The sequence below is a fragment of the Neophocaena asiaeorientalis genome, unplaced genomic scaffold, assembly GCF_003031525.2.
Source record: "Neophocaena asiaeorientalis asiaeorientalis breed wild unplaced genomic scaffold, Neophocaena_asiaeorientalis_V1.1 scaffold14, whole genome shotgun sequence".
Lineage (NCBI taxonomy): Eukaryota > Metazoa > Chordata > Mammalia > Artiodactyla > Phocoenidae > Neophocaena > Neophocaena asiaeorientalis.
Window position 1 is genome coordinate 13529472 of NW_020175192.1, and position 13169 is coordinate 13542640.

Sequence of the window (13169 nt, forward strand, 5' to 3'; positions counted from 1 at the left end):
AGCAGCGTGCAGTGAGCGTGCTTACTACCTGCACAAGGGAGCGCGTGGTAATTCAAGTTCGCATTGATCTTTCAGAGAGACTTCAACCAGACCAGCAAAAAGAGAAGTGATCCACGGACACGCCAAGTGCAAATGGTGACCGGGATCCACCAGCCCCTGCCTCTCATTAACCTGATGCTATGCTCCTGGCCCAACCAGTTGCAAGGGGCGCGCCAGGTGTAGCGAGACACCCGGGAAAGAGGCCCGGGCCTACAAAGACCTTGGAGCTAACCAGGCAGCTTCCCTTGAAGTTTGTAAAGATAGCCATCCACAGTCAAGACACACAACAGCGCCACCTGAAAGTAGACACTGTCCACTCTTTTCACCTTCAGCTGTGTCCCCTTCAGTTGCAGGAGATGGCTCTGCTCACTGGAAAAACCTTGTTTAGCCCCCAAGACCATCAGTGGAGGCTTACAGTTGAACCCAGGCCATCCCAGCTGGGGAACATAAGGGACTTACCTGTGTTTGAGGCCAAGCCCAGAGGCCACGGAGCTCCAGGGAGATGGGGATCACCCCCAGGTCAGCATCAGGAGCCTTCCCATGGTGTTTGGGGCCACCTCCTCTGTTACGCTGAAGGCAAAGGAATCCAATATGCCTCCTGCACATCCTGTGTTCATGGAAGCACACTCTGTCTCCCAATCACAACACCCGCAGTGCCTGACAAAGGGGCAGCGGTGTTAATGACGTCAAACCCAAGGTGGCAGAGGCAAGCAGGTGGAGGCCACTCCTTTATTCTTATCCTTCTGATAATTACCTTTGCAAAGTACAGAGCATGCACTGACTTTCCAAGGCTTTATAATGTTGTCCAAAATATAGATATTAATAATATAAACATAAATAGGTGTGCCATGAAATATGTAAGAAAAGAAAATCGTTTTCCAACAATGGGTGGGAGAGAGGTTGTGAAGCAGTGGCTACAGAGTACATAAGAAAATTACGAATCATTCTGTTGTTTTGAGAGGGGATCTAAATTGGGAAACAGATAAACTTATCTCCCTCCCCTCTTAATCAATGACTGGAAGCTAGGTGGTAGGAGTAGAACGGTATACATATTTCAGGAAAGGAAATAAAATGTCTCATTTCATTTATCTCTATGGTATCCTGAAGATACCAAATAATTGCTTCTTTCTCACAGTATTGCCTTGTCCTAGCCTTGGGTAGTTTGTAGGGGAAAAAGTCTTTTTACCTGCTCTGGTTTTATACACCAAGAGAATGAGAGGTTCACGAGGTTCACATGTCTGGTGTTAGATTTAAAATTAAGTTAAATTTAATAATTAATTTAATGATTAATTATTAAAATGAAATATTCTCTGTTGCCTTCATATGTGGTGAGATTGGGAGGGCCCTGAATGTCCTAATAGGAAGTTCCCCTCCCCACTCTGCTCCCATGGATGAGGTCCCAGCCAAATAAGCCTCCAAATCAAGGAAACCAAAGGCAGATCCTACTTAACCTGGAGTAGTGAGTTTCAGTTCCCTGCCAGCTAGTAGAATTATTCAAACAGGCCAATCACATCCTCCAAAGGAACCAGATGTCACCTCACTCTCTTGATACTACAGGTTCACTTTGTTCCTGGGTGGCTCTGCATGGCATGCAGTGTCCTCTCCTGGGCTGTGATGCACGGCTGTGGATCTCATCTGTCCAGTGTTGGTGTCATGTTTGGCTATCCCAGGAACCCTTGGGCAGGAATCCCTCCCTCTCCAATGGGATGAACAGGAGTCGATTAAACTATGTTTTATCCACTGAAATAGGATCTTTGTTAAAATAAAAAAAAATCTGTATGTTTAAATAAAATAAGTCTGTGTGTGATTTTAGAAAGCATAGGAAAGCAAGTATTTTTTTCACCAATAACAGGACAGCTAGAAAAAGTGATCTCCCTGGATATTTTCTTTTTATCATAGCCTGTCCTTGTGAGAGACTGGCAGTGAAAGTGTAAGTGGTTGGCCAGCCATACAGTGTCGTGGACAGCACAGATTATCATAACAGCAGTGACTCCGGAAATTAGTTAGTGCTGGATAAAGGAGAGAGCCATTGTTTCCCAGGAAGCAAACTAGACAAATACAAGAAACAAGGCCTCCCACCAATTTATTTATGTGTGGGTTAGGGGTGTGATTAACACCCATTGTTTACCTGATCAAATATAAGAGCTGAGCTCCCAGGTATCCTGCAGGACAGCAGACAAGAGGGCTCTAGGAGAAAGGTATGAGTGAGAAAGAAGGGGAAAGAGGGGAGGTATTATCATCAAGTTAGTTCTGACCCACGGTACACATGCCAATCAGGGGCACAGGGACCCTCCATGCTTTCCACCCAGGGATGATTTCCTCCCCTAGTGTCAGGGGCCAAGGCAGTGAAGTCCAGTGCAGGGTGCATAAAGAAAAATTAAAAATAGAACTACCATATGATCCAGTAATTCCATTTCTGGGTATTTAACTAAAGAAAATGAAAACACTAATTTGAAAGATACATGCACCCCAATGTTCACAGCAGCATTATTTACGATAGTCAAGATATGGAAGCAACCTAAGTGTCCGTCCACAGATGAATGGATAAAGAAGATGTGGTATGTGTATACAACGGACTATTACTCGGCCACAAAAAAGAATGAAATTTTGCCACTTGCAACCATGTGGATGGACCTGGACCTCAGCAAAATAAGTCAGACAGAGAAAGACACTTACATGTGGAATCTAAAAAAATAAAACAAATGAATGAATATAACAAAACAGAAACAGACTCACAGATACAGAGAACAAATCAGTGGTTTGAGAGGGGAGAGGGATGGGGGAGGGGCAAGAGGTACAAACTATTAGGTATAAAAGAAGTAAGATACAAGGATGTAATGTACAGCACAGGGAATATAGCCAATATTTTATGATAACTTTAAACAGAGTATAATCTATAAAAGTACCAAATCACTAACTTGTATACCTGAAACTAATATAATATTGTAAATCAATATACCTCAATAAATAAAAAAGATGATGTTACACACTAATGTAGTCCTGGCAAGTAGCAGAGAGGTGTGGTGAGCTCCAAGGACAAAGAACAGGTAAACTCAAAGGGCCAATATTGCCAGAACAAAGAGTTACAGGACCCATCACTGTTACAATGTGACCACTGCAATGTCCCAGAGCCCTCCCAAGCAGCATGCCCTGTCCCTTTCCCATCCCATATAAGGAAAGACATTTGCCGTGTTTTTCTCCCACTCAGCACACTGAAAGTGTACATACTCTGCCCAGTCAGCAGATGACTTACAGGTTCCCTGGCTGTAAAAACAGGCAAGCAACCCATGCTCACTGTCAACTTTCCCAGGCTACCAGGAAGTCGGCCCGCTGTTCTTGCAGCGACCCTTCTCTTTAATAAACTCTATCTTCCTTACATTCTGCCCTGTGTCTGGAAATTCTTTTCCAACCCGTGCTTGGACCACGACATTTTGGTGGCCCATACAGGAATATCTCCTGGGGGGATCTCCTCCCCCACCTCCTCTCCTCATTCCGTGGGACCCTCTGTGAACAGGCAAGTTGCCGGGGAAACAACAGAGGACTCTGGCCAGAGCCACACCCCGGTGTGTTCCGAAGGCCCCACGGCTCACTTCGCCCCAGTAACTGCCGCCCAGAACGGGTGAGGGTCCCTCTGTCTTCCTTCTGACTGCAGACTGGGCCGATTGGTATCGTGCGGGCACGGGTCAGGCATTTAAAAGCCATCAGGGCGTCTGCCGCTTGAAGATTCCCGTGAAGGATAAGGGGGTCTCAGAACAGACCAGGCTGTTAGAGCATCTGCCCCCAGCAAGGCAACTTCCGTGCACCGTGAGGCACATATTGGTTCATGCAGAACACTGAGCCCCCTCCCCTTGGCCGCCGCCTTCCTGGCAGGACTACGAGGCAGATTCCTCAGCCTGTCTCCTCTGTTACTTTCACCTTTTTCTCGGTCCGGATTGACTTACAGGAGCCTAGGCGTTGCCTCTGAGCCATCCCAGGAGTGCTTTTCACGTTTCAGGGAATCGCCAAACGGTGAGCCACCCGGTGGGTCCCGGGAATCTTTTTCTTTCCTTTCTCTGCTCGAGTTGCACGGTTCCTTAGTCGCACGGTTTGTGCCTTAGTCGCACGCTCAGGGGTCACCTCTCACGGTCGGATGCGATTGTTGGGACAGTCGGCCCATTTTGTGCCTTAGTCGCACGGAGAGGTCACCAGTCGGTGACCCTCAGTACGCCCATTCTACGGCGTACAGGCTAAGAATGGGTTCTGGTTCGTCTCGGGAGCCTCCCTCAGACTCACCCCTCGGCTGTATCCTCAGGAAGTGGAAAAAATTTGACCCTGAAAATCTCAAAAAGAAGAGGCTCATTTTCTTTTGTAACACAGCTTGGCCCCAGTATAAAGTGGGGGACCAAGAACAATGGCCTCTTAATGGAACACTAAATTATAACACGATCCTCCAACTTCATCTCTTTTGCCGGGAACAAGGAAAGGACTCAGAGGTTCCTTATGTCCAGACCTTTATGGCCCTTAGTCAGAATCCGGATCTTTGTCAGATCCGGATTGGCCCTTAGTCAGAATCCGGACACATGCCGCCTGTGTCTTTCTGTCTTTCTGTTGCCGCCTTATCCCCCCCGACCCTCTCTGTCTCCCTCTCCATCAGATCTCCTAGACGACCCTCTACTCGACCTTTCCTGTCCCCCACCCCATCAACCCTCATTGCTTCAGCCCCTGCCCCCCCTCAACCCACAGCTCCCCATCAGTCACCCCCTTATCAGGGAGAAAGCCCCCTCTCCCCTCCCCACACAAGGTCGTGGACTGCCCAACGCAAGGAAACAGATTCTAATATGCTTCCATTAAGGGAAGTAGTAAATGGAGACATGGGCACTATTGGAGTCCATGTTCCCTTTCCCATGTCTGACATTTCCCAAATTCAAAACAAGTTAGGTTCCTTCCGTCAGGATCCCACCACTTTTATTAAGGAATTTCAGGCCCTCACTATAGCCTTTGACCTGACCTGGTGAGACATTCATGTGTAGTCCTGACCACCTGTTGTACTCATGAAGAGAAGAACAGGATATGGGCATTAGCCCAAGCTTGGGCAAGACGAGGCACAGCTCTGTCTCCAAAACCCGGATGGTTGGGGACCCATTTGGGGCTGGTTTAATGACTCTCTGTGTAACTACACCCTCAATTTTAATCAGACTAGCCTGGAGTGGGATCCCTGGTCAGAGGAAAATAAATATAATGTACATGAAGGTCATTTCACTTTGTGTTGGGGAAATTCAAGGACAGATGCAACTAATAAATACATTAATGAAGACCGTATCCCCATGAACAGCTCAGCCCTGCGAACTAAATACGCGGGGGTCAGTGTGAGCACCGGACACTTACTTAGTTTAACCTCCCAGCAAGGTTCTCCTCCAAAATATAACATAATTCAGCCAGACTCAGAAAGTTGTTATGCCAATCCCCCGTCACACTCATCACCACTCAGAGCCCGAATTCTCCCCTTTATGTATAGATGATTACTTCCTCGGAGTTTGGCCTGCCCAATATAATCCTAGGCCATGGGACCCCAGTCTATTTCCAGAGGAAAACTACCGAAAGGTCAGGGCTTGGCTCTGGGGACCCACAGCAGGGGAATCCTTAAGGGGCACTGGATTTTCATCTCTATGTGGTAACGGGGTCCATCTGGATCTTCCCACACTTTGGAGGGGCTCCTGCACAATTAGTGCTGCGGTCCCAGAGGCTACCATTAAGACTACAAAGGATTTAGCTTCCTCAGGAGGCATTCCCAACCTTGCGTCCTTCCTCGAGGAGGCCTTAAGACCTGCCCGGGAGAGACAAAAACAAACCACTGATTAAGGGGGACATGCTTATGATAACCCAATTCTTGATTGCCCCAAAATAATACATAGCGTCTTTAGAGGGCTCTTCTGGTTTGCAGGCATACCCCTTAGAGAGGAGTGTTCTCCATCTCACCATCACGGTCCAGGAACCTTGGAAGGCTACGGTAGCAGCCACGGAGGAACAGCAGTCAGCCCTAGGCTCTCTGGCTGAGGGGGTTTTACAAAATAGGAGGGCCCTTAATGTTATAACAGCTGAGGTGGGGGGTGTCTCTGCCCTACTAAATGAGACATGCTGCTTCTATATTAATACCTCTGGCCACATTGAAGAAGACCTTCAGATTCTAAAGAAAAACATCAAATTAATAGAAGATTTAAAAGAGAGAGCAGGACAGGGCCCCAGCTGGCTTTCTAGCCTCGTCTCCTCTCTGGGGATCCAGATATGGACATGGCTATTGCCCTTGTTGGGACCATTAATCCTGATAGCCTTTGTTTCGTTGTTTGACCCCTGCATTATTAACACATTGTCTAAGTTCATCTCCCAACAGGTTCAAAAGATTTAATTCCAGTTGGTGCTATAACAAGGGTACCAGCCAGTTGGCACATGGACTACATTGGAACAAGCCGCCTTATCATTCTGTGGGCTCTCATCCCCTCTGTAAATATACCCTGACAGAGAATGGGCATTGGGACCCAGGGCCCCTACGACACCCCTGCCCAGCAGGAAGCAGCCAGAGAGATTGTCGCCCCTTCTCCTTACAAAAAGGGTTCCTGAATGCCAGAGAAGGAGCTAGGCAGGTAGGTAGACATGAGCAGGGTATCCAATAGGGCCAAAGAATTGGCCCTGTAAATAAAGAGAGGGGGGAATGTGGTGTGCTCCAAGGACAAAGAACAAGATAAACTCAAAGGGACGATATTGCCTGAACAAAGAGTTACAGGGCTCCTATCACTCTGTCACACTGTGACCACTGCAATGTCCCAGAGCCCTCCCAAGCAGCATGCCCTGTCCCTTTCCCATCCCATATAAGGAAAGACATTTGCCGTGTTTTTCTCCTGCTCAGCACACTGAAAGTATACACCCTCTGGCCAGTCAGCAGATGCCTTACAGGTTCCCTGGCTGTGAAAATAGACAAGCAACCCATGCTCATTGTCGACTTTCCCTGGCTACCAGGAAGTCAGCCCGCTGTTCTTTCAGTGACCCTTCTCTTTAATAAACTCTATCTCCCTTACTTTGTGCCTTGTGTCGGGAAATTCTTTTCCAACCCGTGCTCAGACCACGACAGGAGGCCTTTGACCTCCTGAAGGCAGCACTGTGGTTGGGTGGCTGCCTCTGCTCGTGTTTGTGACGGGTACCTTCAGAGTGTTCCCCTAAGTGGACCACACAGCCTTGCTTGCACATCATCAAATGCAATCGGGTGGTCCATTATCATAGTGGCTGCCATTTATTAGCTACTATGTGCCACATGCTTGTGCATTATCTCCTTTCATTTGCTAAACAGTTTTTTGAGATAGGCACTGTTATCCACATTTTACTAATGAGAAAACTTATTAAGTAACTTATTCAAAGTTGCACAGTTAATAAGAGGTACAGCCTAGATTCAAACCTAGAGCCAAGGTTCGTAATAGCAACCAGGATGTGTCTGGACATTTCTGGGTAGAAGAGACTACAGAAGGGGGCTACTTCGGACAATCAACTCCAACTGTGCTGCTAATAAAGAGAAGTCACGGCTTTCACACAAACACAGATAATTTTGTTTTGGAGGCAAAAAAAAAAAAAATCAACCAGGTGTCCCATTAGCATACACCATTAGTGTCTAGTTGGAACACAGATGGATCCCTGTAATAGGAAGTGATGATCCAGTTAAAGAAGATGAAATAAATGCATATCCATATTGTGTATTTTGATGCTGCTCTCCAAAGAGCTTGCAACTTATTGTACAAATTTATTGAGGGAGGATTTTGTGTTGTATATAAAGCACAATCCAAAACATGCATACTAGTAGCCAGCGCTGCATTGGTTGTATATTTGTTTCTCCTTTCCTTACATAAGCGCGTTTACACAACATCAATACGCAGAGCAGTAGCCAGATGATGCTGTGCTAACTGATGGGAACAGACAAGTTCTGCCGAGCTCAGCACTTCAGGACCGCGCTGCCTTCTGAAAGTATCTTGTCATGAGAAATGCTCACCTTGAGAACACACCTCCTAGAGATGTACAGCCGGTTCATTTACTTTTAGTGCTTCTTTTGGGTTGGGAGGAGCTTGTCTTTAATTTCCATTTATGGTTAGGTTTTGATTTAAGGAATGGTAAATCCTTCAAAGGCTAAAAAACTGACCTGGCTGAATACCTGGTCACCTTCCTAAAGGTCTCTTGTAAGAATTCTTTGTTAGGAAGTATTTCAGATGTAATGATTTATATGAGCTTAATGTTAGTTCTGAAGGATTCACTTGTAACTTATGTAGATTTGAGTTACATTCATGCTAATTGTCTTAGTTCAGAAAAGTGTTTATATAGACATTAAATCACTGTGTTTTGGGAGACAGTCTTCCATTAGACCTGCCTGTGGTTAGACCACATTACTTCAGTCTCCCTCAGCTCTTATTTTAATTAGTGATTATGTACACCCCATAAGTATATAATTATCTGTACATATCTGCTCTACAGCCTCTAATTTGCTTTGACTCTTTTCTGTTTTATTACATTGAAAATCTTCTTTTTAGGATAGATACATGTTTTCCTCCTCCACAAGCCCCCAAACTCCTAGCAGAATACTCTGAACACACACACACACACACACACACACACACACCCCAGGATTTTGTCTGACAACAAGAGTTCCAAGTCAATTAGTGAGTTTTAAGTCTCGTAGCTTTGGAAGTACCTCATAGGAATCAAACCTAAATGATTCCTCCCAGATACAAGCCACCTCTTGGGTGGTTTCTTGTCTTCCAATTCCTTTTTTATATAATCAAATGGCCACACACTCCTCTGAGAGCCCATGTTAGAAGGAAATGCACCATCTACACGAGCATTCATCTGTAAAAGATCTTACTGTACCCAGAGGCTAAAGCTAGTTTAAATGTACATCCTATTTCTGTGTTATTTACCTCCTTTCTTACTCACTTTTTTTCAGCCTTTTCACTTAGATCTATCGGTATTATTCAATACTTCATTCTCCCAAGCCCATGTCTTCAAGTATTTCTAGAGCTCTTTTGTGTCCATCACTTACCTTATTTATAAAAATCAAATATGTTAAAGTCTGAACTTCTCTAATGGTTAAATTGGGAGACAGATTATTTTCCATGGCAAAGGATTCTTCACTTTACAAACGGGACCAAGGACCTCTCATCTCTTCTTCGTACAAACATTACTGAGCACACCTGCAAGATGAAAAGAGTTCCGTGGATGGATGGTGGTGATGATAATACAATAATGTGAATGTACTTAATGCCGCTCGACTGCACACGGAAAAGTGGTGAAGATGATAAAGGTTATGTTAGGTGTATTTTACCACAATTGAAAAACATATATTATCGAGCATCTACTGTGGGCCTGCACTGTGCTCAATGCTGTGGCCATGGCACTGAGTGAGACAGATACTGTCACTGCCCACACATCCTGGTCTAGTGGGACAATATAGTCTACTGATCAGGTAATGCTTCCCATGTGGCACGGTGCTGTGTAAGATATGTCACTGTAACTGAAAATCTGGCAATGGGCACCTAATTTACCTACAGGAGCTCACAGAATGCCTAATATCGAGAGGTGATGTTAACATGAGATGGGTTTGGCCATTTCAAGTCGGCAGAGAAGGGCTTCAGTGTTGAGGGATCAGCCTGGGCAAAGGGTTATGAGGTCAGAAATAATTCAGTGTGTTTGAGCAACTAAAGGAAGGCCTGGTGTGGCTGAACAAAATTCTTGGGAGCAGAGAAAAGGGTGGAATGACAAGAAGTTGGAGAGAAGCCAGCATCCTGATCATTCAGATAAAAAAGATTTGGATTTTACTTCAGGTAAAAGGAAAAAGCCACTGAGAGGTTTTAAGCAGGGCGTTGACCTGGTCTTATTTACATTTTAAACAGACCACTCGGACTGCAGTATAGAGGCTGGGTTGAAGGGGAAAGAGTAGAAGCAGAGAGAATACTTTGAGCACTTTCCCACTACTGCATCTAAAAATGTAATTAAACCTAAAAATACAACAGAAATTATATTTTTTAAGGGGTACCTTTTAGGTGGACTAAATGCAAAATACATCTATTAGTGTTGGTTTCTTTTGTTATAGGAATCTAAATTTTTTCTTTGACTTTTTTCTAGGCCAGTACACTATAATTTGCTTTTCCTTGTATTTTTCCTGAATATATAGTGAATGATTTTTGACGAATGAGATAGTTTACAATAAAGCTATTTGTAATCTGTCCAACATTACTCATAAATAATGTATTACCATTGCTGTTATTTAAATATCAGATGATAAAGATAATCTAAACAACATTTCACTTGCTGAAAAGATATTCCTGAATTATCGATTGTTGTCTTACCCTCAGAGGTTGATCTTGTCTTTCGAGGGGTATCCTATTTGATCCATCTGATTTGAACCATCTAGTTCTTCCCCGGCTGATGGACCCTGGAGTCCAAAGAGGAGGGTCCTGGGGAAGGAGCACATCTCTGGAGTGGGCCACACACTTCAAGAGATGTCTTGTTTCAACACTAAAAAATTAAAACTCTTGAATCACCAAAAACCAAGGATTGGCAGAAAACACACACTGAATGAGGGCAGAGTTCCCATTACCAACAGTGATGATAAAGTCACATTGATAAAATGTACCAAGGCATTCCTGGCCACATTGCATCCTCAGTCTTCACTTCATGAAGCAGAAGCCCTCTAAAGTGCCTGGCACATAGTAAGTGCTCAGTAAATGAGGCCATTATTTTCTTATTACTCTAAAAATTTTATATATATATGTGTGTGTATATATATTTATGTATTTTTTGATACTTAAAGAAGATACTTCATAACTGTGCCTACTGCATTACTCAAAACCTTCATGGGCTGTTCAAACTAGAAAATGGGACTTTGTGTCCCTACCCTCAGGGTGGTGATTTGAGAGGTCATCTAAGCACCATCATCCTACCTGCAGAATTCCCACACACTTTTCCACGGCTTGCCGTCCTCATCCTCTGCTCCGTGTCACTCTATGACTATCCAGATCCAGCAACTATATCCAGAAAATATATCCAGAAATAATTGAGAAGCAAGGGTGTAGAAGGAGGAAAGTGTATATTGGTTCAAGGATATTAACTGCTGAAGCAAATAAACCCTAACATTTCAGTTAACGTAATGGAAGTTTTTTCTTTCCTCACACAATAGTCTAACTTGAGTCAGAAGATAGTGATGAGTAGGTGGGGCTGGGTCTGCTCCACACAGTCATTCAGGGATCCAACTTCCTAGAGGCCCTGCCCTCTTACACATGTGGCTTCTTCGGGAGGGAGGGAGGGGGAAATGGTGGGTTGTTGTTCAACAGGTAAGAAGTTATTCATACAAGAGGAATGAGTTCTAGAGATCTGTGGTGTAACATAGTGCCCCTCGTTAACAATATGCTATTGTGCACTTTGAAATATATTAAGGAGGTAGAACTCATGTTGTGTTCTTATGACAGTTTCTAATCCCAAACAATAGAAATAGAAATTAGAAAGAAAAGACCATATATATATATATATATATATACACACACACACATATATGATGTTTGTGTATGTAAGTACATATGCAATTTTTAATTGCCCTGAAAAACTCTTAGGTAAAAAATTTTAAATTTCAGTTACATTTTTATATTAAAATAGTGACAATGCAGATACTCTTTATCAAATGTTATGCTGTTCATATGGTGAACTGAACTTAGAGAACTCTAACTTCTTATACTTAAATACATTCATTATTAAACAATAAATGAAAACAGATGAAGAAAATACTCAAAGGAATTTAAAAGAGGTGATGCAGAATAAAACTGAGGAGCACAAAATTATGGAATTCATAAAGATAAAAGCAGAAGTTAATTAATGAGATAACAGAAATACATCACATCTTAAACATCTTTCATAAACCTTGTAAGTGGTAACACAAGAAGTCTTTAGATACAAGATCTTGGGAACTAAGAAATATGTATATGGGACTTCCCTGGTGGCACAGTGGTTAAGACTCTGCCTGCCAATGCAGGGGACACGGGTTCTATTCCTGGTCCAAGAAGATCCCACATGCCGCGGAGCAACTAAGCCCATGCGCCACAACTACTAAGCCTGTGCTCTAGAGCCCGTTGGCCACAACTACTGAGCCCACGTGCCACAGCTACTGAAGCCCGCACACCTAGAGCCCATGCTCCGCAACAAGAGAAGCCACCGCAATGAGAAGCCCACACACTGCAATGAAGAGTAGACCCTGCTCGCCACAACTACAGAAAGCCCACACACAGCAACGAAGACCCAATGCAGCCAAAAATCAAAAAATAATTTTAAAAAACAAATATCTAAATCCATATCAACCAACGTTAACTCCACTTGCAAGGTGTGAAGATTTGCTAACAATAATGCATTATAGCTTCCATTTCTTGTTGAAATGGCTTACCATCACCTCCTATGCAAGCCCAGACTGATGCTTAAGATTCAGAAATGCACTATTGTAGATACATCAAAAGATCTTCCTATGACGGCATTGTTTTCTGTTGTGAAAATTTGTTAACAACCTAAATTCCAAAAAGGAGAGTCATAGTTTAATAAATTATTCCATTCTTATAACGTACTACTATGCAATCAATAAACTAGTACCGGGCTTCCCTGGTGGCGCAGTGGTTGAGAGTCCGCCTGCCGATGCAGGGGACACGGGTTCGTGCCCCGGTCCGGGAAGATCCCACATGCCGCGGAGCGGCTGGGTCCGTGAGCCATGGCCGCTGAGCCTGCGCGTCCGGAGCCTGTGCTCTGCAAAGGGAGAGGCCACAACAGTGAGAGGCCCGCATATCGAAAAAACAAAAAAACAAAAAAACAAAAAAACAAAAAACTAGTACCATAGAAAAATATCAAATAACTTGCGGAAGTGTTCTCAATATATTCAGATTCCAAAAAAGCAACTCAGAAATTGGACTGTAATCTCATTTATTTAAATACAGAAAGTGGATCTTCTTTCTTTGTGCTTCCCTGAATTTTTTCAGTTCTAACATGAACTTACTACTTTTATATTCATGAAAATAAACCATAAATGTTACATTTTAAAAAATGCCTTCACCAATATTTCATAGGACAAAGAAGCCAGGTATAGCAATGTC

The 13169-nt window shown here is 43.8% G+C and overlaps 1 long non-coding RNA gene across 1 annotated transcript; it reads right to left on the reverse strand.

Moving 5' to 3' along the window:
• Positions 1-471: 471 nt before the first annotated feature.
• Positions 472-11068, reverse strand: LOC112413222 (uncharacterized). The gene is made up of 5 exons (XR_003005923.1): positions 10989-11068; positions 10395-10502; positions 9089-9239; positions 2168-2226; positions 472-696 (listed from the first exon to the last, which is right to left on the reverse strand). It is a non-coding gene; the product is annotated as an uncharacterized LOC112413222 (long non-coding RNA).
• Positions 11069-13169: the final 2101 nt, after the last annotated feature.